At 41.0% G+C, this 26,234-nt stretch overlaps 1 pseudogene; it reads right to left on the bottom strand.

Moving 5' to 3' along the window:
- Nucleotides 1-23,033: 23,033 nt before the first annotated feature.
- On the bottom strand, nucleotides 23,034-23,420 carry Rpl27-ps6 (ribosomal protein L27, pseudogene 6; annotated as a pseudogene).
- Nucleotides 23,421-26,234: the final 2,814 nt, after the last annotated feature.

A 26,234-nucleotide genomic window follows, 5' to 3' on the forward strand; every position in this document is an offset into this window, starting at 1 on the left:
ACCAGGTGATCTTGGATTTTGGGGGCAACCTGGGCTATATAGTAAATTCCAGGCCAACCTGGGCTGTTACTAGAGATGTATATTGAAGAAGGAAGATCAGGAGTTTCATTGGTTTTATAGCATGCTGGTGGGGATAGGGAGTAAAAGGAAAGAAGAAATCTTAAGAATAGGGCTCATCAGGCCTGGTTCCATCTCCAGCAGTCAATCAATCAATCAATCAATCAATAAATAAATAAATAAATAAAGTCAATTTGTTTCAGAATCCTGCAAATGTGATCATGAATTGCTTTTCCCTAATGATAAAATACCAGAACTCTTGGTGTTTGTACCACATATTTCACATCCTGATTGTGACTAAAAATAGCTTGATATGCTGAGTGGCAAAGGAAAAGTATAAGCCCATAAAATTCCCTTTGTAAAATGGGAAGCTATATAATTTGCTCGGCTAAAAGACACTGTCACCAGGCACTTCCACCTCACTGGAAATTAGTCCCAGCAGGTGAACTATTATGTTCCTACCATGGGTTGGAAGTGTTTTCAGTATGTGCTGGGAGACGCCACTTCAAAGCTTGGAATTTATGTACAGTAGCATACCTGTAAACTTTACAAACCAAATGAACACGTTTAAGACATAATTTCAAATCTGCTTCTCTGAAGGAAACGGAAGAGAAGGCATGTTTTTATTTATTTTAAGTAGGTCCTCCTCTTCTACATACATCAGTAGACTCCTCTTCCCACAACAATGTCTGGGGAACAGATCAACTGATATATTTTTAAGATCCTCATGTCCTATAAGGGATTTTGAGAAGACAGATTTCATTTTTCACTTTCTGTTGTAAAACTTAGTAAAATATAAGCAAAATTGTGTCACCAATGTTGCTATGATCATAGAATTTGTTATGTTTGCTTAATATGATATAAATGAGTTCTAGTTTATAAGATGTTTATTAAGACTAACCAGACGAGAGCTGTCTAGACAGCTTCGTGGTTTGTTTGTTCATTGTCTAAAAGGTAGCACCTACAGCTATAATTCTCAAAGCTTAATGTGTATATCCTGGAATCTTGGGAAGAGGCAGATTTCATGCATATATTAGGTGGGGGTTCTATTCCACACTCTACAATAAAATACAGAGCATAATTCTGTAAGACACTGGTGTCTGAATCTGAGGTTTCTGACAAGCTCCTGGGTAATTCTGATGCTCCCCATGCCTGATCCCCAGTGCAGACTTGCAGCAGTTGGAGCCTTAACCAAGAACAGTATTTATCCATTCAGGAACACAGACTGTCTTCCTTTAGGAAATGCATATGATTGTCCTTTTGTCTACTTCAATGCAGAGCATTCATTTTTGAGAAGGAATTAGAGGGATCACATACTGGAGATATATTTACATGCCAGGGACTGTATTGGGCACTGTAATTCCAACAAGTACTATAAAAGGTGAGTCATATGTCCCCACTTTGCTAGGGTTCTGTTGCTTTTCTTGTTGCTGTGATAAAATGCTTGTCAAAAGCCAATAAAAGGAAAGGAGAGCTTGTTTTTGGGACACAGTTTAAGGCAGAGTCCATCAGGAAAGTTAAAATGGCAGGAACATAGTAGCTGATGACATTGCATTCATAGGTAGGAAATAGTCCGATGAATGGTGGAATTCAGCCCCTTTCTCATTTTGATTCATTCTAGAACCGAAGCCTATGGCATAGTGCTGCACATGTTCAGGACCCCCTTTCTGCCATAGTTGAGCTTTTCTGGAAGTACCCTCAAATACATACACAGGTTTGTTTTCATGCTCATTCTAAACTAGTAGTTGACAATGAAATTTAACCATCCAAGCCAGTGACTTTCAAACAAAACAAATCTAAAACAGTAAGAAAGAGGTATAGGGTAGGTCAAAGTTTTTTCTATTGGACCATCTTTGTTTGTTTATTTGTTTGGCATTGGAGGCAAAACTAAGACATCCTGTGTGCTATGCAAATATTTTATCCATGAGCTACCCCTGCACCTTACCCAGCCCCAGAAGCTCTCTATCAACTCGTCTCAAGATTTCAGTCATTTTTTCCCCAAAACAGGGTTTCTTTGTGTGGTTTTAACTGTCTTGGAACTCACTCTGTAGACTACTATCGTTCAGACTCACAGGGATCCACCTGCTTCTGCTTCCTGAGTGCTAGGATTAAAGGTGTGTGCCACTACCACCTGGAAAGATTTCAGTTATTTTGTAGAGGTCAAAAGAGCCATCTAATTTATCTCTTTGTCAAAGCAATGTCTGTGATTTTCAAACAGAGAACGTAGCTCAAACTGAAAATGTTTTTACCACATTTCACAGAACATAACTGAGATCCATGGCAGTCCAACTTTCTATATTATAGCTTGAAATATATTACTGTTCATTTTCTCTCCCTGAAAATGTAGCAATTTCCCTCAATATTAGCCTGGTGTCTCATCCTTAAGCAGGTATTAGTTCTAAACTGTGACTCCACTTTGGCTGGCATTGGTCACTCATCCATGAGGAGGTCTCCAAACATGGCCAATCCATCAGAGGTCTGACAAAAACAAAAGCAAGCAATCAGTTTGTATTTACCATTTTACTAGCCTGTCACTAGCAAAAGGCACAAAGCACCTCCGAAACACATTCAAAGATAATGCATTTGCAATTAGTCTTCAATCCAGTATAGCCCATATTTGATCAGAAAAAAATATTTTAAAAAGAAAAGGTGGAGAGGAGTCAGAAGACAGAAAGTATGCCCAACAATTCAGAGCAACTTGGATTCTGCTGATTTGTAAAACAGATCATCTCCTATTGCTTGCAAGTAAGGTACCTTATCGGAGGTCCACAGTACTACCAAAGCATGTCACCAAATGCCAGGTTCCCAGGCAATTATTGAGCACCTGATACTTGTTTTGTTTGGGGACATGAAGGAGAATTAAAAAAGTATGAGCCAAGTCCTGCTCTTAAGGGATACCATAATTGGGATAATCAATACATGCTAATGAACTGGTACCCAGGGTAGTGTTATCAGAAAAATAGATCATTAGGACTATGTTCTTGGGGTTGGGGATTTAGCTCAGTGGTAGAATGCTTGCCTAGCAAGCACAAGGACTATGTTCTTAAAGGAGAAGTAGCACGATTCTTGTTCTTTCATTTTTCATTTCATTTTGTCATGTGATGAGTGGTTTTTCCTTACAAGGCTCATCTGACATAATGTGCCATCATCTACTTCAGCACAGTCCTAAAGTATCCAGGCCAACCAGTCATGGACTGGAACTCCTATAACTGTGAGCCAAAAAGCTCATTTCTATTTACAAGCTAATACTCTTGGGTGTTTGTTACTGTAACAAAACACAGACTAACAAAAGGAGATGGACAAATTATTCCAATGAGTTATAGCACAATACGGCCCAGGTGACAAATGCCAAGCAAATAGCATTGATCAGGACAAGGAATAATCTTATCTTGTTGGATATATCACTGAAAGGTTCCAAGAGGAAATGGTATTTGAAGTGATTTCATTTTAGTTTTTCTAACTTCATATGTGTGTACACCATTGACATCATTTCCCCTCTCCTTCCTCCAACTCTTCCCATGTTTTGCACATTCCCTCTCAAATTCATGAACTCCTTGTCTCTATTTATTATTTCTATACCCCCACACACTGTCTCTCACACACAAATACTCTCTCTCTCTCTCTCTCTCTCTCTCTCTCTCTCTCCCTCCCTCCCTCCCTCCCTCCCCCTCCCCTTCTCCCCCTCCCTCTCCCCTTCCCTCTACCCCTCTCTCTGTCTGTCTCTGTCTCTGTCTGTCTCTGTCTCTGTCTCTATCACACACACACACACACACACACACACACACACACACACACACACACATACACACAAGTAAATGCAGCCTGGTAAATCTATTTAGTGTTTTAGCTGCACTGGTCTGTGGGTATAGGATGGACATTTAGGATGCTGCTAGGAATTATGCTGGCTTAGCAAAGGGACAGTAGTACTGTCTCCTCTAGGCTCTGCAGTCTTACAAGCAGAATAGGTAGAATTTCTGTACATGACCCCAAGAAGCTGACTGTATACAGAGAAAATAGCATAAGCAAAACAAAGCATGGAAAGCATACAGTCTATTCAGGGGACTCTCAGTTAATTACACCGGAGGACATGGTTTCTACACAAACTGATAGTTGCGTGACACATATATGTGGCCAGGCATGTCATTAGAATTCAAATCAAAAGACTCTAAGCTGGAGAGATGGCTCAGTGGTTAAGAGCACTGACTTTTCTTCCAGAGGTCCTGAATTCAATTCCCAACAACCACATGGTGGCTCACAACCATCTGTATGGGATCCAGTGCCCTCTTCTGGTGTGTCTGAAGACAGCTATAGTGCACTCATATACATAAAATAAATAAACAAATAAATAAATAATTTTTTAAAAAGAGAAAAATGGCCTGATAGTCCATTCCTGGCAAAAGACTCAAATAACCATATGACTGGGAAGACCCTTATTGCTAAAAAGCAATATAATTATTTTTGGAAGTCAAAATGATGCAAAAAATACCACTAAAATATCATGTAGCTTTACTATAAAGTGAAAAAGCTATATACCCAGCCATCTCTCACTTGTGCTCCTTTGGTTTTCCTCTCTCAGTCTCTCTCCATCTCAGTCTTTGTGTCTCTGTGTGTCTTTCTGTCTCTCTCTAACTCTCTCTCTCTCTCTCTCTCTCTCACACACACACACACACACACACGCATAAATATTCCTGTATCACAGATCACTCTTACCTTTCTCAATAACCTACGTTCCATGTAGCCAGTGATCAATTTACTTAAAACTACATATTAGAGTATTAGAGTCATTTGTGTACTCTTCCGACTGCATTTTAGTCTACACTCAAAATATAATCCTCAACCCTTGATATAGCCTATATAAGCCCTTTGTATTGTAGCCCTTGTTACCCATCCAAGCCTACATTTTGCCTTTTGAGATGGTGTCTCACACATTCCAGGGGAGACTCAGAAACACTACAGAACCAAGGATGCTCTTGAATTACTGATCCTCCTGCCTTCACCGTCCAATGATTGGAATTACTGGCCCATGCAACCAACATTTCAACAACTCTCTCCTTTCCCCACTCATCTGTCAGTTATGGGTGCCTGTGCCTCACCCATCCTTCCATGCTTCTGCCTGAAGAAATTAGTTGTTTGCTAAGCCTGAATTACAACCCCCAACCTCGTGTAGCCCACCCACACCCTATCTGATTGCTAATTCTGTCTCGCTTTTCCCCTCACCTTGTGACTGACCTGTGTTCTTATGCAGGTACTATAAAAATTTTTATTTTAACAAGTGGGGCACATTTTCCCCAGCAATCTTATATAGACCCTTAATGTATAAAATAGATCAAAGTCGAGGTACTTTGGTTGAAATTGGGGTAGGTGTCCCTTCTGTCTGACCTTCTTTCTCTGCACATCTTCTGAAGGAGTTCCAGAAAACCCAATTTTCAGGTGCCATTCTAGTAATGGATGGTGGCTTGGTGACTCATGCCTGTAGTCTTAGCCCTGGGGAGCCTAAGACAGGAGTTTTGCTTGAATTCTAGGCCACCTGGGTCACAGTGAGTTCTGGTACAATGTAAGATCCTATGTTGAAAAGAAAAAAGAAAGATACAGAAAAAGGAAAGGAAAAACTATTTTAGCTAACTTGATACATTCTTTGTCTTCCGGTGTCCTGGTAGCTCATATACACCACCATCGATTTCCTTCAACTTAATTCAAGTTAAAATCCTAACTAGATTCAAGGCCTAATCAAATATTACCCTTCCCATTAATTTTCCCTTGGTCTCAGCAGATAGGATTTTTTTTATTCTGAACATTGTGTAATTCTCTTTATTTATTTGCTTATTTAGTTGCTAATTTACTCATTCATTCAATCATTTGGTGTTTTCAAGATCAGGTTTTTCTGCATAGCCCTGGCTGCCCTGAAATTTACTCTGTAGACCAGACTGGCCTAGATTGTAGAGATTCACCTCCCTCTGCCTCCCAAATGCTGGGATTAAAGCTAATTTTTTTATGGAACTTACTTCTTTGTTTTCTGTATTAGGAAAATCATTTATGGTTGTTGCTATTATTATTTGTGGTGGTGTTCTTGAGGTATGGGCTTGTTGGTAGCCCTGCCTATCCTGGAATTCACTCCCTAAATCAGGTTGGCCTCAAAATCATAATCCTCCTACCTCAGTCTGCCAAGTATGAAAAGTAGAGTAAGGCACAAATAGTTCTGGTTTGGGGGAGAGCATTTTATAAACTAGTGTTTGTTGAAGGCTGAAAACTCCTTAAAGAAATAGGTGACTGGTCAGTGCCTGATTCCTAGGTGCGGCTGCAGCACTGCAAGCTGTGCGTGCTACCTAGTAGGTGCTCAGTGCCCCTATACTTGTTGGATCCATGGGTGAGTTTCCTCTATTACATGAAACTGAACGAATTTTATAGTTGAGCTTATTTAGCATCGTCTTTCTTTCTTCCTTAATTTCTTTTTTTCTTGTCATAAAAACAGACAATGCATCCTGTCCCCTGTGGTTCCTGAAGACTTCAGTAAGCTGCCAAATAGCATTATTGAATTTATGATTGCATTAATGAAAAGCTTGTAGCAAAATTATCCTAGTGAGGAAATGATCCTTTCGGGGACTTCAATTTCAACTGGTGAGACAACATTAGTTTTAAATGAAAGAAAACCTCTCATTGTGCAGACTTAGCACAGCTGATAATCATGCCAGAAGGACTTTGTCCCAGGGTGCCCCACAGTAGGTGCTAATAAAAAGACACTCTTCCTAGCAAACTGAAGAAAGGGAAAGCATGTCATGCGACTTTAGAAAAACTGGTCCTCTTCTAGAGGCCTCCATTTCTCAGGTTCTTGGTTTATTAGAGCATTTTCATTGCAATACTCTGCAAGTCTCCCTTTAGACTATATCACCTATGATTTTCTCACATTGTAAACAAGACACTTATTTCTACTGGACAGGGTCCCAGTCTGCTACTCCTCTCTAGCACCTGGCATTAAGTCACAATTTTCCTAGGAGGGCAGCCCTCCAGAAAGCCTGCTGGGTAGAAGGGCTATAGCTAGTTCAGAGCTTGTCATTTGCCAATGACCCATTGGATACATTTCCATGGTAGAGTAAACTCCCTACTGGATATTTGTCCAGCAAACAAAACCCAAGTTGTCAATCAATTCTATTGGACAAATCATCACTCTTGCCTGGAAACATTGACGTGTTTAAAGAGGAGTGAAACTACCAGTCACAGTCTATACATGATTGTTTACTTGCAACCTACCCCATAGAAGTGGCTAATCCCATGACAATTGCACCTCTCCTCCAATTGTGTAGTGTGTCTTGGTGGAGCAGCTGTCAGCCAATTCTAAGTAGCAATAACCACACCCTCACCTTTTCCTGACATGGATGGAAGGAATCCTTTTGGGAGCCCCTTTCCTGAAAGCACTACAGTGAGTTAGTAATTGTTAATTAGCAATTTGAAGGTATCCCACCACTGTTGCTAGAAGAATTAAGAACGCTCCTATTCAAACAGGAAAGCAGAAATGAGGCTGCTCCAGAGATGCGTTTGAAATAGGGCTTCATCAATAATTAGCCGTATGCACTTGGCGCAATGGTTTATGTGTTAGCACTTGTTCATGCAGAGGACCTGGGTTTGATTCTTAGCACTCACATGGTGGCTCACAACCATTCTTAATTCCAGTTCCAGGGTATTAGACACCTTCTTTGATCTGTACAAGCACTTGACAGGCACGTGGTGCACAGACATACAAGCAGGCAAAATACTCATATACATAAAAAAATAAGTCTAAAATGTGTTTTAAATAGTTATCTGGATAAATCAGGTCAAAGTAACCATTGTGAAATGTTGTGAGTGGTAATAGTATCCACCATAAAGAGTTGATACTTGCAGTGAAAAGCTTAGAGAAGTACCTTACATAAAAGAAATCTTTACTTGTCTGGCACGTATAAGGCTCTGAATTCAATCCTCAGCACCAAAAATAAGTAAATGAATAGTGTTTGTTTACTACCCAAAACTCAACAGTAAGACTCACATATGTGAGTTAAGGGACATGGAGATCTCAAGCTGATACTCACTGGAAGCCTCATCCCAAGTGCTTAGCTTTCATAACACTAGAAGACACTAGACACGCTACCAAAGAAGAAAAGTAATTGTCAGTCTTATTTACCTGTGAACCCTGTGAGTCACCATAACATCTGGTCTTGTAAGACACACCCACTGGTGCAATAGTGGTATGAACATCGTAGGAGTAAACAGTCATTATCTGATTGGATTTGAGGCCCAATCCACAAGATGAAACTCATATACACAACACCGTTGTCAGACCAAGAAGCTGAGGCTATATAGGTCACAAATCTTAAGGAAGAATCAATATTATTATTCTGCTAAACTGACATATATTAAACCAACTACTAATGACTGATGATTATACCCGCTGATCATGCACCTTCCAATCCTCGTCAGAGAAGCTTCTATTTGCATTTGATGATGATTAATACAGAGATCTACAAGTGGCCAAAGAGCACAGAATAAGAGACTGTGGACTGCCTATATCACACTCCCTCCTTCCAAGGTTCGGAGATCTTTGCAGAAGAGGGACTAGAAAGACTGTAAGAAAAGACAAGTGTGGGGACATGAGGCCCCACCCCAGTGGAAGAGCTATTGGCAATTGAAAGCTTCTGGGAAAGAGGGAGTCAGTCTTCTTTAAAAGTGTGATGCTTCATAAGTAAACAAAGTACACTGGAAGACCACCCGCACAATCAAGAATAGTCAGGCCATACAAACAATACTTGATTGGTTGAAAATGATAAAGATTTGTTTATGTAGGGAAGGCATTTAGGTCTTGGAAGAGCCATGGGGAATGTGAAAATTATCAAAGCATATTTATGAAATATGCTCAAAGATCTAATAATTATTCAAAAATAAACAAGTAAATAAATAAAACATAAATATCTAACAAATATTAGTTATTGTCATTATTACTGCTAGTAATGCTTCCTGGGTATACTTAGGCTTCACTAACTCTAATCAAGATGCTACTGAGTAATAGCTAAAAATTAGACACCTATTAAAATCATCAAGATATTTCAATTATATTTATTTTGAGTTTAATATGAATATAGTGCTATATGTATTTTTAACTTAACTTCCAAAATAATCCTATGCAATACACTTTATCGTTACTACTTATTATCACTGTATTACAGAAATAAAGGTTATAAAGTCACACAGTTCTCACATGGCAAAATTGGGGCATGATCCCAAGCCTTGTGGCTCTAAAGCCGGCCTGTTGAACTCTACTGTTCCACTGCTTTCACAGAATTAACTGTGGAGTATGTGACTAGAAATGCACTTTCATCACGTCAAACTTGGTTTTTGTGATCCTTCCAATCACTTACTCTCCTATAACAAATGGCCAATAGTTATAATTAGCACATTATTCATGAGAAATAGTTTGAGGCAAATTGGTGCCATGAGAGGGAGAAATTGGCAAGAAATGTACGTTTTCCTTAAGGATAAAACATTTTTTCGTGTGTGTGTGTGTGTGTGTGTGTGTGTATTTGTATGTGTGTGCATGTGTGTGCATGTGTGTGTATGCATGTGTGTATGTGTGTTTGTGTGTGTGCATGTGCATGTGTTCAAGTTTGGGATGAAACAAAAGGCTTCTCACAAGTGAAGCAATGATCTGTCACTGTAGCACGCCCATGCCCCTTTTCTTCTGCTTTAATTCAATGTGATTTGCCTTACGCTCACTCCTGTTTGAGGTAGACTTTAGCTCGAGATATACAATATTAATGTTTTTATGAAAAACGATTCTTATCTTGTGCTTAAGATTTGCTCATGAACACGTTTTCAAAATATTGTGACATCATTTCGATATCTTCTTGATCCACCTCCCCTCAAAAGCAATTTCAAATGTCTGCTCAGTTCTTTTGGAGGGAGAGAAATCCAAGAAGCTACATTATTATTCATGGTGTGATTACAACATGCTAGATGCCTAACATTATAGGGGGAGTGTGCGGCGTTGGTTTGCCTGGCCAACAGGGGTGTGTTCCTGTGTTGTGAGTTTTCTTTGTCATTTTTTTAAAAAGACTTATTTATTTATTATATTTAAGTACATTGTAACTGACTTCAGACACACCAGAAGAGGGCATCAGAGGCATCAGATATCATTAGAAATGGTTGTGACCTTTAGTCATAAGGAAAATGCAAATCAAAACAACCCTGAGATTTCACCTCACACCAGTGAGAATGGCTAAGATCAAAAACTCAGGTGACAGCAGATGCTGGCAAGGATGCGGAGAAAGAGGAACACTCCTCCATTGTTGGTGGGATTGCAGACTGGTAAAACCATTCTGGAAATCAGTCTGGAGGTTCCTCAGAAAATTGGACATTGAACTGCCTGAGGATCCAGCTATACCTCTCTTGGGCATATACCCAAAAGATGCCCCAACATATAAAAAAGACATGTGCTCCACTATGTTCATAGCAGCCTTATTTATAATAGCCAGAAGCTGGAAAGAACCCAGATGCCCTTCAACAGAGGAATGGATACAGAAAATGTGGTACATCTACACAGTGGAATATTACTCAGCTATGAAAAACAATGACTTTATGAAATTCATAGGCAAATGGTTGGAACCAGAAAATTTCATCCTGAGTGAGGTAACCCAATCACAGAAAGACATACATGGTATGCACTCATTGATAAGTGGCTATTAGCCCAAATGCTTGAATTACCCTAGATGCCTAGAACACATGAAACTCAAGACGGATGATCAAAATGTGAATGCTTCACTCCTTCTTTAAAAGGGGAACAAGAATACCCTTGGCAGGGAAGGGAGAGGCAAAGATTAAAACAGAGACAGAAGGAACACCCATTCAGAGCCTACCCCACATGTGGCCCATACATGTACAGCCACCCAATTAGACAAGATGGATGAAGCAAAGAAGTGCAGACCGACAGGAGCCGGATGCAGATTGCTCCTGAGAGACACAACCAGAATACAGCAAATACAGAGGCGAATGCCAGCAGCAAACCACTGAAGTGAGAATAGGACCCCCGTTGAAGGAATCAGAGAAAGAACTGGAAGAGCTTGAAGGGGCTCGAGACCCCATATGTACAACAATGCCAAGCAACCAGAGCTTCCAGGGACTAAGCCACTAACTAAAGACTATACATGGACTGACCCTGGACTCTGACCTCATAGGTAGCAATGAATATCCTAGTAAGAGCACCAGTGGAAGGGGAAGCCCTGGGTCCTGCTAAGACTGAACCCCCAGTGAACTAGATTGTTGGGGGGAGGGCGGCAATGGGGGGAGGATGGGGAGGGGAACACCTATAAAGAAGGGGAGGGGGAGGGTTTAGGGGGATGTTTGCCCGGAAACCGGGAAAGGGAATAACACTCGAAATGTAAATAAGAAATACTCAAGTTAATAAAAAAAAATGGTTGTGAGCCACCATGTAGTTGCTGAGATTTGAACTCAGGACCTCTGGAAAAGCAGTCAGTGCTCTAAACCACGGAGCCCTCTTTCCAGCCCCATCTTTGTCATTTTTATTCTCTCTCTCTCTCTCTCTCTCTCTCTCTCTCTCTCTCTCTCTCTCTCTCTTTTTCTCCTCTCTGTCTCTGCATGTGTGTGTGTTTGTGTGCATGTGTGCATGTACATATCATGACATGTGTTATAACATGTTATCATCTGCATTTTGTAGTTTTTTAAAGTAGGTGTTTGAAGATTTAGAGAATAGTAAACAAGGTCTTTGCCCTGCATACCATGATTTTGAGGTCCTGCATCTGGTCTTCCTCTAACAGAGGAAGAGGAGACTCTGAAGAACCAAGAAATAATGTCCACCCAGAACACGAGTCCTCATCACCCAGCTCCTAGTGCAATCAGAATAGAGATGATTGAGTTTATTGTTTTTCTTTCGGTGAATTCAAACCCTCTTCAAGGACCTCATTGCTACCCCTTTTGATTTCATCTTCTCAAAAGCAAACAGTGATGCTGCTAGTCAAAGCACCCCTCGGTCTGACCTGTGGTCTAAGGAGGCTACTTGTGCAGTTTTGATAAATTTTCTATGTGATAGCTGAGACAGCTACTTGACTGTGCATGAACCCTACTGTAGTAAGGAATAAAACCAAGGATAAGAAAAAGAAAGGCCAAAGATTCAGGTCCTCTTCCCATAGAGCCTAATTCCATCCAAGAGTTTCAAAGAGTATAAAAATTGCAATTCCCATTTGACTTTTCAATTTCTTGTGAATATATAGTTACTAAGTTAGGAGGGGACCTACTTTATTGACCAAAATGTCAGTTTTTCTAGGCAAAGCCTTTCCCAGACATACAAAGTTTACACCATCAAAGAAAGGCTTCAGCAGAAAATAGATGAACTTGCCAACTAGAATAAAGGCAATCAGTCAAAAAGCACAGCCATCCTTCTTCCCCTGCTTTTCCATGGGCTTTATTTAGGCTGTGAGCAAAAGGTGAGGCCCAGATTTAGGGTGGCTCTCCCCATCTCGAAATGATCCAATTAAGAAAATAAATCACAGGCATGCCTGGCTGTGTTAGTTTTATTTGATTGCAAATGTAGTCAAGTTGACAAGCAAGATTACCTACCATGTTTGCCTTCCCAAGTCACCTAACACAATTTCTTCTTTGGGGGAGCAGTTCTAATCCTTGTCCCAGTTATTCCTTTCAAAGTAGACCAAGCAGATTGGTTTTTCCTTCTCTCTTTCTCTCATGCCACTTTTTCTCCCAACCTCTGTGGCCATGTCTGTCTGTGTCTATCTTCTCTAGGTGATTTTGACTGAAGAACAAGGTTCATCCAGCTGCCGGCCTCCCAGTGTCCTGCCCAAACCCCATAGCTAGAAAGGCTTGTTAAGAATTTTCTATGAGGAGAGAGAACTGGGAGGTGACTTTTTTCTTTTGTCCTTATTGTCATTGTTCTTTAATGGGAATTTTCCAACCCATTCAAAGTAGAGAACAGTATACAATAAGTTTCCAAAAGTATCTCTCCTGGCGGCAGCAGCAACAAGTCATAGCAATCTTGTTTCATGTATATATCAGCAGCAAAACCAGAGATCCTGTACATCAGATATTTACTTCGTGATTCATAACAGTAGCAAAATTACAGTTAGGAAGTAGCAACAAAAATAATGTTATGGTTGGGGTCAGCATAACATGAGGAACTGTATTAAAGGATCACAGTGTTCGGAAGGTTGAGAACCACTGCTCTATATATTCTGTCACTCTCCTGGACTCAAGCCCCAAGCATCATACCATTTTGACTCAGATTATTGAAGTATGAGAGACAAGAGTTTGTGGATTATGAAGCTGATGCTCTCAAGCCCAGCTGAGCTACTGCTCGAAAGTGACAAGGCCTGAGCAGAATTAATTCTGGCAGCTGCAAAGGCTTGCGGGACAGGGGTTCATGCAAGCTGGTAGCCTGTATGTGAGCAGGGAAGGCAGTCTCTCTCCTTCCCACTGTGATCCCCAGTGGCAAGGAGCTGGGGCAGTGTGGGGCCCATGGCTGTGGTTTCTCACTAAGCTGGTCATCTTTCTTTGCTCACTTCAAACCCTGTACTTAGTGGTTTTAGACACCTTTGTGCACATCCATACTGACTTGTCTTAATTCTGTCAAAGCCTTCTCCCTCTCCCCTGGAGCTGTCTGGGAATTCTGGTTCATTGTTGCTGGTCGTTTTTTACTTCCTTTGTGCTTAACTTGTTGAAATACGAAAGGGGTTGGACAGTGTCAGACAATATGGCCCCCGTCACGCTGCATTTTACATTGAAATCATCTTTAAGGGCTTTGCTCCTTGACACAGATGGTCTCCATATCCTAGGAGATGGTCTTTTGGCAGGAAAATGAAAAAGCTGTGCCCCCTGGGAATCAAGAAACTTGGCGAGTTTATTGTGGCTCAAGTCAAACGGACACATCATTGTCCTAGGCCCTGGCTTCTTCATTTTCCCTCCTACAGCAAGCATTTTTGACTCTCCTTGTTAAATACGGGTATGAGTGTAAGTTCTTATTTCTTAATAGCCTTTATTCATGCTACTCCCTTGTCCCTCCCTTGTCCTAGGAGAGACAATGGCCTTTACCTTCAAAGCTCCCCCACTCAGAGTCACCTTGCCTCAATGCCCTCCCAGTTTCCCCAAGACCTTCTATGTGGAAGCATCCATCTTCTCACAGGCTGCTGCAAATTGCTGCATTCACCCACAAGACTCCACGGCTGCCACCTCTTGGAAGCCTCACTTTCTGTTTGTTATTCCCCTGTAAGGTAAGGCTGGGATCACCTTCTTCTTTAGTGACTTAGGGGCCATTTCAGCCATCCATACCTCTGCACGGCAGGGAACATAAACAAATGTACTGTTACCCTGCCAGTATCTCTTTCTGACTTGCTTTATACTTTGATGGTTCTGGTTCTGCTTAAGTAGCCCATCACTGTGTTCATTTAATTTCCTTTTATTAAAGTCCCAGTAACTCTTGATTTTATATCTCCCTTATGAATTTTTCCACCCACCGGGCAAGACTGATTTGACATCAGACATTTGATTTTCCTGGAAAATACTCCTTTTCCATCTAATGCATGCATTTCATATTTGGCCTTCATAACATACATTAAATCTTAACCTATTCCCTAATTGCAGAGTTAAATGTGTAACTGTTATTCTCTTCCTTCCCAGTGTTAAGAATAAATTAAAAAAAAAAAAGATCCAGGATGATTAGGGTAGCAACTCAAAGAAAACCATCCTACCTTTCTGCACTGGTCTCTGTTCTTCCATGCATGGGGACATAGCTTAGTAGTAGTAAAGTACTTAGGTGCCCAAGGCTCTAAATTCTAGCCCCATCAACACAAAATAAGCACCCCTACTATATCATTGTTAGAAAAGAACTACAGGAACCATGCCCACCAATAACGAGATGACGAAACAAATTATAGTCTATTTGCCCAATGAAAACTTCCTAGCAATAGTTAGGACTGCATGAAAGCTACATGCCACACAGTACTTTTCTCAAAAACCTAATAATGGGCTGGGGAGATGCCACAGTTGATAAGATGCTTGCTTCATTGCTTCATTTAGTATAAGGGCCTTAGTTCAGACCCCAGGCTTGACAGCATGTGTCTGTGGAGGACGGAGAAGGCAGAGGCAGGCAGATTCTCGGAATGTGGAACAGCATAGATTTTCACCAACTGATTAAAGGATAGTGAAACTGTGATCTATATACACAATGGAATTTTATGCGGCTACAAAGGAAAACAAAATCATGAAAATTTGTTCATAAGTGGATAGAACTAGAAAATGTCGTGCCAACTGAAGTAGTCCAGACCCAAAACGGCAAATGTCACATGTTTAGTCTCATATGTGAATCCTAGCTTCAAATCCTTAGAAATGGATGATTAGCTTGGAGCATCTGTAGGAGCCAGAAAAACTTGAAAGGGACCAATGACATAGCAAGAGATTTTTATGTGTCATTATTGATCTTATATGGAGATCAATAGCCTTCTTGGCACTTTATGCTATCAAATAAAGAGCCCAGTTTAAGTGTGAGATAGCATACTTTGAGTTGTTTGTCCAGAGTGATGGTGCCATAAGCCTCTTTAAAAAGGGAATATTGTAAACTTATCTGTTTACTTTCTGTTGCTGTAATAAAACAGCATGACCAAAAACAACTAGGGGAGGAAAGGGTTATTGTAGCTTACAGCTTACAGTCTACTATAAAGGGAAGTAAGGGCAGGAACTCAAGACTGGAACCAGAGGCAGGAACTAACTAGTGTAAAAGGCATAGAGGATGCTGCTTGCTGGCTTATTCCTTGTGGCTCACTTATCCTGCTTTCTTGACAACTCAGAACCACCTGCCCAGGTGCAGTACTGGCCACAGTGAGCCTGGCCCTCCCCATGCAAATCATCCTTGCCTACAGGCCTATTTTTATGGAGGCATTTTCTCAGTTGAGACTCCTCCTTCCTCAATAACCCTAGCTTGTATTAAGTTGATTTACAAAAAAAATTAACACCACTGTCTTAGTTACAGTTTCCATTTTGTGAAGAGACACCATGGCTAAAGCAAGTGTTACAAAGGAAACATTTAATTGAGGCTGGCTTACATTTTCAGAAGTTTAGTCCATTATCATGATTGGAAGCATGGCAGCGTCCGGGCAGATGTGTGTTGGAGGAGCTGAAGAGTTCTATATCTTGCTCTGAAAACAGCCAGGAAGAGTGTTTCTTCCACCCTGAGCAGAGCTTAAGCATAGGACCTCAAAGTCCACCCCACAGCAGCTCACTTACACCAACAGGACCACACCTACCCCAACAAGGCCACACCTACTCCAATAGTGCCACTTCCCATGGACAAGTATAATCAAACCACTACAACCACAGTTCTTGGTTACCCATCAGAACATGATGGTGAATCATGTTGCTGAACACATCACACACGCAAGTCAGGACATGGAGAAATCAAATTGGAACTGAATTGGATATTCAGCCCTAAATTGGACAGCTATGCCACATCCACTCCCCCACAGGCTTCAGGGAACATTGCAGAACATCGGACAGAAAGGTCTTAAGATCTAGAGGTTGGGAAGGACTGATACAAAACACTCTACTCTGGCCACGGCAAGGCTATTACACCCAGGAATTCACAGTGAGTGTGGTTTCCTACACAAGATCAAGCTGGTCGAAATTCTAGCACAGATGGAGGAGAGCTCATTAAGTCCCACTCTTAACGGAAAAGCTTTGACTGTTGAAAGCTGCAGGAGTAAGAGCATCCCATTCATTTGGAGAGTGGCCCCTAATAGTTTGCCCATGCTCCAGTGGATGGTTCTATACTCAGCTATGACAGGTACCAAATGGTCTTAGTGGGTTATGAAAAGAAGACATAAATTTGGGAGGGTCTATGGCATGGGGGGCGGTCTGAGAGGAGTTGGAGGGCTAGAAACGAACATGATAAAAATATGTGTACACATATGAAATTCCCCAAGTAATCATATATAAGATATTTTTTGAAGCAAGAGTGTGTTCTATGAAACTTTACCCTCCTGGTATTGTTTGGGAAGTGTTTTAGTTCCCTGGTTATATGTGGGAAAAAACCTGCTCCAACAGTTAGTTGCTTCTAATCACCATCACTGAATTCATTTGCTGCTTTTCACTAGAGCTGGGCTTCATCTGGGTTGGCCTTCTTCTCTAGGTCTGGTGAGTGGTCCTCTGTGCAGCTGCACAATGGGAGTTAGAGCAGGTAGCACCAGGTGTTGCTTACATGTTGACACAACTACAGTCTCCTTCTCTCTCAAGTTGTCTCAGATGTTCTCCTCATCCATGTAGACTGATTTTGTCCTGAAACGTGTCCCATATGAAGGCTTAAAACTCCCAAGAGCACTAAAACAGAAATCCAGCTATTGTCTGGACCCATCACAAAGGTGCCTTTCTATTCTATCTCCGCCACCTCAAACAGAGGTACTCTTCTATTATTGCTCTACTCACTCTAAACAGAAGTGCCCTACTTTTAGAGTTCCCTCCAACCAAGCCCACACCCAAAACAGAAGTGCCCCTCTATTGTAGTTCCCTGACACCCAACAGAGGTGTCTTTCTATTCTAGCCCCACCACCACCACAAACACAGGTTCTTTCTATTTGTATTTCCCTGACCCCAAACAGAGGTGGCCTTCTTTTCTAGTCTCCCCACTGCAAACAGAGGTACCCTTCTATTCTAGTCCCCAGTCCGAAGCAGAGGTGGCCTTCTTTTATAGCCTCCTCAGTCGAAAACAGAGGTGTTCTTCTCTTGCACTCCGCTGTGTCACTGAAGACTGTACTTAGCAGAGGTTTCAGACACCACACACAGTCCACACCACCCAGGAACTCTCATCTTTCCACACCAAGGCTCATGTATAAACCTCACTTCATGGAGCTCTTTCATTCTCACACACATGTATCATATTCTACTGAGTATGAGGCACTATGCTGCTTTCTGGGAACTTCTAAATAAATCACAATTATTTGGGTCCTTGAAAAGTTAGTGCATCCATCGAGGAGGTTAGCATCTATGTTTTTAGATATTAAACAAATGAGTTCAGAGTGATATCAAGGCTTGGTAGTTATGCAAGAGCCATTTGGTCTAACAGATACTTGGTCAAAAAGAGGTGACTGTTTACCCTAACAAGGTATAGTTCTTGTAAGAATTGAAAGTCGTTACCACTATGTGGCCTTAGGTTGTGATGGCTAATCTTGCCAACTTGATAGGATTTAGTATTACCATGGAAATAAACTCCTAAGCATGTTTGTGAGAGAATTTTTAGATTAGGTTAATTGAAGACAAAAGAGCCACCCAATGTAGGTAGCCTCATCCAATCGACTAGGGATTAGGGTTGAATAAATAAAGAGAACATGAGCTAGGGAGTAGCACTCATCTCTCCCCAGACTGCAAATGAAATGGGACCCACTGTCCCATGCTCCTTTCTCTTCACTACCCCGCCATGATGGACTGTACCTTGGAGCTGCAAAGCCTAAACTAAACTGTCCCTTCTTAAACTGCTTTCTAGGGCATCTTGTCACAGCAGCATGAAAAGTAACTAAGAAACTTATGTAGATACAATTTCGATATTTATACTTAAGTAGTTATGGATTAGTGTTTATTTTTATGTGTAAGACCTTTGTCCCGTAAGACCTACAACTACTTGCCCTCCTGTCCATAATAATCACTAAAGAGACATTCACTTACTTTTTGAGCAAGGATTCTTTAATGGATGTTAGATTTTGCAAATACACTGGAGAACCTTTCGATGTTGCCAGCGTCTGAGATCATTCTGCAGACTACTTTGCAGCTGGACCTGTGGAGGCAGAATCTTTCAGTTCATCTTTATTGTTTACTGTGACCCCTGCATTGCCTTCCAAACAAAGACGCACCCTTCAAGATGACTCTGAATTGGCACTGCTGTGTGCATGTTTGTTTTGTTGTTGTTGTTGTTGTTGTTGTTTTTGTTTTTCTTACCTTGACTTTCTTTACTATGGCTGTCACCCACACCAGGAGCAGGAAGTCTGTTTAGTTGTCCCTTCATTCCCTTCGAAGACATGATGCACAAACTTTTAGCTCCTATATTTGTTAGCATGGTTGATCATAGACCTGACCAAAAGACCTAGGGAAATCTGGAATTTTACTCAAGAACATGTGCTGAGTCCTTGCTTGAGTACCCTGAAGGTAAAGACAGTCCCCCTTTTGATTTTTGATAGTCCTGGGGCTGAACCCAGGGCCTTGAACATGTTAGGTAAGCACTCTATCACTGTGCTACTTCATTTCCCACATCCCTTTTTAGTTCAATTACTCTGTAATTGTTGAATGTCTAGGAAATGCTACTTCAATACACAGAACACATATACATATAACACTTCTTTAAAAAAGTAATGTCCAGGAGAGCCAGATGTGGTGGCTCACACCTATGTTGTCAGTACTCAGGAGGCTAAGGCAAGAGGATTTCCATGAGATATTATGAAAAAAAAACCCTATTATGTTTGTAATCCCAGCCACAGCTTACAAAGATATTCATTCTTCTCTGTATGGCCACTATTGAATTAACTTTCTTTCTTTCTTTTTTTTTTAAAAGATTTATTTATTATATATAAGTACTCTGTAGCTGTCTTCAGACACAACAGAAGAGGGCATCAGATCTCATAACAGATGGTTGTGAGCCACCATATGGTGGCTGGGATTTGAACTCAGGACCTCCAGAAGAGCAGTCAGTTCTCTTAACCGTTGAGTCATCTCTCTAGCCCTTGAATTAATTTTCTATACGAGATAAATAGTTCCATGAGGGTCAAGGCATGGAGCTAAGTAGGGGATCATTGGCTAGCATGTGCAAGACATTGTATTCATTCCCCAGAAATGTGTGAGCGCACACACACACACACACACACACACACACACACACACACACACACACACAAGCTAAATTCTTATACAAAAAATCTTACAAACACAGAGCTAACTAGTCTTTTCCAGCCAGTGTCATGGAGTATCTCTATGAACTACACCAAGTTTTCTCATGGGACCTAAGGTGACTTCTTTCACTGTAGTTAGATCTGACTATTTATTTAATCATAGCACAGGGGAATCAAACCTATGGCCTCAAATGCTGAGCTCATACTCTACCACTGAGCTCCAAGCATAACCCCTAAGGCTTCAGATTAAATGAAATCTTCCAAAATCTGCTATGATGAAACTAGGACCATACTGTTATTATCTCTCACATAAACAGGAGCTGGAATACACCTATCTTTTTTTTTTCAGAGACATGATTTTTGTAATGGCCTATATGGCTTGTCTGACATCATTACATCCCTTTGTCTGGTTTTAATCTGTAGTTTGGACACTGGATAGTCTTAAGCTATTTTCTGCCTTTAGAGTGACATGAGCTTGGTTAATGGAAGGAAGAAGACGAACCCCTGAGGCTCCTTAACTAAAAGCATTACTTATAGGGGAAATCAGTCTTCTATTTGGGTTGGAGAAAATCAGCAGAAGAGAGGTGCTGAGCAGCCAGGAAATGGAAAGGAAGCTGAAGAAAGGAAAATGGGAAAAGAATGAGTCAAAGCCATCTCCATGGTCTTCGCCATTCTTCTTCACAATGGGATCCTTTCTTTTCTCCAACCTCCTTCTCTCATACACCCAGCCTGAGAGCCTAAAATTGCAGGCAGAAGAGCAGTGGTACCATTAACAGCTAAAGGAGAAAAAAATGCCCGTGCCTGCCCCAGATTAGCCAGGCACTATGTCTGTCAGCATAAAACTTGGAAAATAAGGGCACACATGGAGCAAAAAACAAGAAAGAAAAGCTTTACTTAAAAAGTATTGATAAGGAAGGAGAGCCAATTACAATTTACTTACTTTGTAAGTGCGCTTTAGTCATTCCATTTCCCTGTCTTGTCCTCACACATGGATTTGTGCTATACTATTACTATTTCTGTTACAATCCTCGAATGAAATTCAGAAAACAGTATTCAATCTTAACTCTCCTGAATAGTTTCCTTCTTGTTTAATTCAACCAGATTCAGGATTCATTAATTGCCTGTCATGTTTTGATATGGGGATCAGGAATTGATCAATAGCTGGCAAAATTTAATAAAGGGAACTCATTTCTGGAGAAATGAGTTCGTTGCCATGCCAACTATCGATCTTCACTGATGGAAGCTCTGCCGCCCATTGCAAAATGGGGCCTGTTAGGCAGCCCCTACACTCTGCCCATAGGAAATCACCAAGTCCCTTATGAAATGATTTGCCAAAAATGGCTTGAGGAGAGACCGAAGTGGGCTGTGGCTACTTGCACACACTGTGTCTTGCGATTGCATGGGAACCATCTGTTCTACTGTAACCCCGACAATTGTGTAGTGTAGCTAGGTACAGCGAGCAGCACTACTGCATGTGCCTGCGTAGCACTGCTCCCCACTTGTGCATTCCTTAGCATATTAAAGCCGTGGAAAAAGAATGCGCAGTTTAATCTATTACAACGCTATGTTTATGAAGTGTAAATGTGAAAAAAATCTGTTTACTCTGTGTCATTATGTACTTGCTTCCTAGGTGTGAGAAAGATTAATAGCAGCTTTATCAAAGAGAGATCCGGAGCTGCACTGTGCTGTATAACATAAAGGCCAAAAGGAAGAAGCAGAGAGGTGGGGGGAAGAGAATAATAATCAAAGAACTCTTTGAACTTTTGAAACTCAGAAAACTCCTTTAAAGTTAGGAAGTTATCAGAATATTTGAAAATGTCACAGACTCTAATTTGAGGAATTCCAGTAGCTTTTATTAGAACTGAGACAACTTTACACACAGAAAATTCATTTCTCTACATTGTTGCCAGGTGAATAACGTGCTTTCATATTTGTTCAGCAAATACTTATTTGAGCACTCACAATATAGAGAGAACTCATGAATTGTCCTACATGCACAATATGCTATTTTGAAACGTGCTGCCTTGTGATGTTCTCCAGGACAGCAGTCTGTTTCTATTCAACAGTAACTTCCAGCCATTTGGACTTGATCCTTCCCTTCTAGGTCTACTGGATTCATGACCTAGCCATGCTGTGGCGGCTTACCCAGGTAGCAGCAGGCTGGTAAAATACCTATGAACTTGAGACCACCCTCATCTACATAATAAATTCTAAGCCGGAATCCTTACCCTATCTCAAAAAGAGAAAGAAAGAAAGAAGTGAGGAAGGGAGAGAGGGAGACAGGGAAGAAGGAAGGAGGGAAAGAAGGAAAGGAAGGAAGGAAAGAGGATTGAAGGAAAAAGAAAGAAGTCATAATGAGAACTAGACTCATAACAGAACCAACCCTTCTTGTTGGGTCAGTTAACATTTTATTGTTGTTATATGAATGAGGGTATTGTTATATAACACAGGCCAGCCTCAAAATCATGATCCTCCTGCCTCCATATACCAAATGCTTGGACTGCAGGCATGTGACATCCAGCTTCAACTAATTTTTGACCAAGTTGCCCAAATGATTCAATGGGGAAGGGATGATAGTATAAACATGCTACAGGAAAAATTATGCACCCATTTGCGAGTGGTTGGTTCTTCTCCTCTGTATCCAAATGTTAGCTCAAAAGAATATTATGGTTTCTGTTTGATTGATTGGTCTTGGTTTTGTTTTTTTGTGTTTTGTTTTGTTTTGTTTTGTTTTGTTTTGTTTTGTTTCTGTGTATCCCTGTCTGTCCTGGAACTTGTTCTGTAGACCAGGCTGGCCTTGGACTCAGAGATCCACATGCCTCCGCCTCCCAAGTGCTGGGATTAAAGACATGTGCCATGACACCATGCTCAGTATTATCATTTCATACACATATGCTTAGGGAAATCATTATTAAAGTCAAGTAAATTAATATATTCATCACCACATAGTTTACCGCCCCCCCAACCAGTGAAGGGATTGAACCTGTGCCTCTTCTACGGTTCGGTTGGGTTTTTTTTTTTTTTTTTTGCATTGTTTAATTTTTAGTGACAAAAACAAAAATAAAAATACATCTAAAAGCGAAGCTTCTGGAAAAACCGTTCTTGCCTGTCTTGTATCGCTCCTCAAACTTGACCTTGGCCTTCTGCCTCGCTGGGTCTCTGAATACATCCTTGTTGACAACAGTTTTGTCCAAGGGGATATCCACAGAGTACTTTTTGGGCATGAGGTAGTTGTGGTTATAAACTTCACAAAAGATTTGATCTTGGATCACTTGGCGATCTTCTTCTTGCCCATGGCAGCTGTCACTTTTCGGGGATAGCGGTCAATTCCAACCACCAGGGTATGGCTGTAAGGGTGCTCTGGTCTGAGGTGCCATCATCAATGTTCTTCACGGTGACGGCTTTACGTCCAGAGTAGCGTCCAGTCAGGACCAGCACCACTTTCCCGAGTTTCATGAAGTTGCCCGTTTCAACAGCAAGGAGCTGGCACCCAGCAAAAAGGAAAGAAAGAGACTTCCTCTCCTTTTATATTTGTAGTAAGCACTCTCCCACTGACCCCTGTACCAATCCTCCTCAAAGTCATTTTCATGTCTTCATAGTAAGAATTCCTGAACTTCAATTTATCAAAAAGTTTCCAGTACAGAATATAATACTGTGAACCATAAGGTTATAACTAAATCATCAATTACATATAGCTGTGTTGCATGAACTATTATTATTAATTATAATTAATTATTAATACAATAAAGTTATACTAAATTATAGGATTTAAATATTATAATACAATTAAACTATATTTCTCTCAATTTTATCAGATCTCTAGACATAGTCATTTTGTATGATTCCAACTCTGTACCTTTTGGTCTTTAATCCCCCATTTCACTCCTCTCTCAGCTCCCCATAACCACCATTCTAATCTCTATTTTAACATTTATCTTATTTCATGTACATGGCTGTTTTGCCTACATGTCTGTATGTATACCACATGCATGTCTGGTGACTATCAGAAGAGGGCATCAGATCCTCTAAAAATAGACTTAAGAATGGTTGGGAATCACCATGTGGGTAGTGGGAGTTGAATCTGGGTCCTCTGTAACAAAAGCCAGGACTCAACTGCTGAGCCATCTCTCTAGCCCTTACTCTTTTATTTCTTAATAATATATGTAGTATATTAACATATAATTTAAAATACACATCCAGAGGGGCTGGGGATTTAGCTCAGTGGTAGAGCGCTTACCTAGGAAGCGCAAGGCCCTGGGTTCGGTTCCCAGCTCCGAAAAAAAGAACCAAAAAAAAAAATACACATCCAGAAAACAAAGCTGAGAATTCTATACAATTATTCTATAAATTACTTTTTCCGTGTCTTATGTGTGGCTGTGTGAGACTGAGTGCATTGTGTAGAGTGGACACATACATCACAGCATACATATGGGGGTCAGAAGACAACTTTGTGGAGTTATGTGCTGAGGTGTCTTACCAATCCTAACTCTTTTTTTTTTTTTTTTGCTTTGGTTTTGTTCTAGGCTTATTTTATGTGTGTGAGTGCCTTGCTTGCCGGTATGTAAGCATGCTGTGTATGTGCCTGGTGCTAAGGGAGGCCAGAAGAAGATGCTGGATCCACTGATATTGGAGCAAACCAATATGTAGGTGCTGGAAGCTAAGCCCAGGCCCTCCGCAAGAGCAGTAAGTGCACTTAACAGCTGAGCCATCTCTTCTGCCCTCGATCCTCAGGTTTTGAGACAAGGTCTCTCACAATCCTAGAGCTCCAAGCAAGCTAGGTTGACTGATGAGCAAGCCCCAGGGATCTGCCTGCTTTTGTCTCCCCAGTGATGAGATGAAAAGCACATGCCACTATGCTCATCTCTTTTATGTGGATCTGGAAATTAAGCTTGGGTATTTTTGTTTACATGGAAGCCCTTTACCCCTGAATCATTTCCCCAACCCATTTAATACCACATGTTAAACAGTTAAATACTCTTTACAACAGAGACGATGACCACAGAACACAGCAGCTTCTTGGGGTCATGTACAGAAATTCTACCTATTCTGCTTGTAAGACTGCAGAGCCTAGAGGAGACAGTACTACTGCCACTTTGCTAAGCCAGCATAATTCCTAGCAGCATCCTAAATGTCCATCCTATACCCACAGACCAGTGCAGCTCGCACCCCTAATCAAAGAAGCTTCTTGCAACAGACAGAAACCATTACAGAAATCCACACAGGTCAAAATGCAGTAAGAGCTGACCTGGGGAAGGGCCCGGCCCCAACTGATAGATCTACAGTACAACTGTTCCACCAAAGGCTAAGGGACATCATGGAAGAGAGGGAGGAAATACTGTAAGGGCCAGAGGGCAAGGAAGTTTGTTGTGAGGTTGTGTCTCTGAAGCCCACAAGGCTTCAAGCCTACACAAAGAACTATGGGCAACTAAGGAAGGCCCAGAGTGGGAGAAATTTTCTTCCCTCAAGAGTATCACTCCAATTGGTTATCCAGTACCAAATGATTGGCCCTGAGAACACACACACAAGAAACACTGTGCAGACTGAGCAGACTGAATATATATGTGTATGCCTGTGAATGTGCACATGCATGGGTGTTTGTGTGTGTGTGTGTGTGTGTGTGTGTGTGTGTGTGTGTGTGTGTGCAGTAACAATAAAAACAGAGGTCATAAATTTGAATGAGAGCAAGAAGGGACATGGGAGCGTTTTGAAGGAGGGAAGAAGAGGAGAAATGCTGGGATTACATTACTAGCTCAGAAAAGGAAAAGAAGTAAAGGCAGGAGGATCTGAACTTCTAGACCAGCCTAACTGCATAGTAAAACTTTGTCTCAAAACAAACAAACAAATAGAAACAGATGAATGCTCTTAACGGAATATTGGATGGAATCTCCAACTGTCTGATCTGATGATAATCTCATCAGTGCAATTCTAAAACCACAGCTGAGAAAAAGAGGTAAATTGGAATTCACCAAAATGTATGCATATGCATCAAGTGATAGTCTCAAGAAAACATACCAGGCATCCTACTAAGCAGGAGTAAACGTTTGTAAACTGTGCTATCTGATAAGATGTTACTACTCAAAATATATGCTTACTTAGGTACAATGACATGTGCCTGAAATCTCTACAATCAGAGTTCAGAGACAAAAATTCCAACTTCAAGGCCATCCTGGCTACATAGAGATCCTGTCTCAAATGGAAAAAAGGAAAGATAGAAAAGGGGGAAGGAAAAGAAGCAAGGGAAGAAGAGAATTTCTTCCATTCAACAATGAAAAT

This window comes from Rattus norvegicus, chromosome X (genome assembly GCF_036323735.1).
Source record: "Rattus norvegicus strain BN/NHsdMcwi chromosome X, GRCr8, whole genome shotgun sequence".
Classification (NCBI taxonomy): domain Eukaryota; kingdom Metazoa; phylum Chordata; class Mammalia; order Rodentia; family Muridae; genus Rattus; species Rattus norvegicus.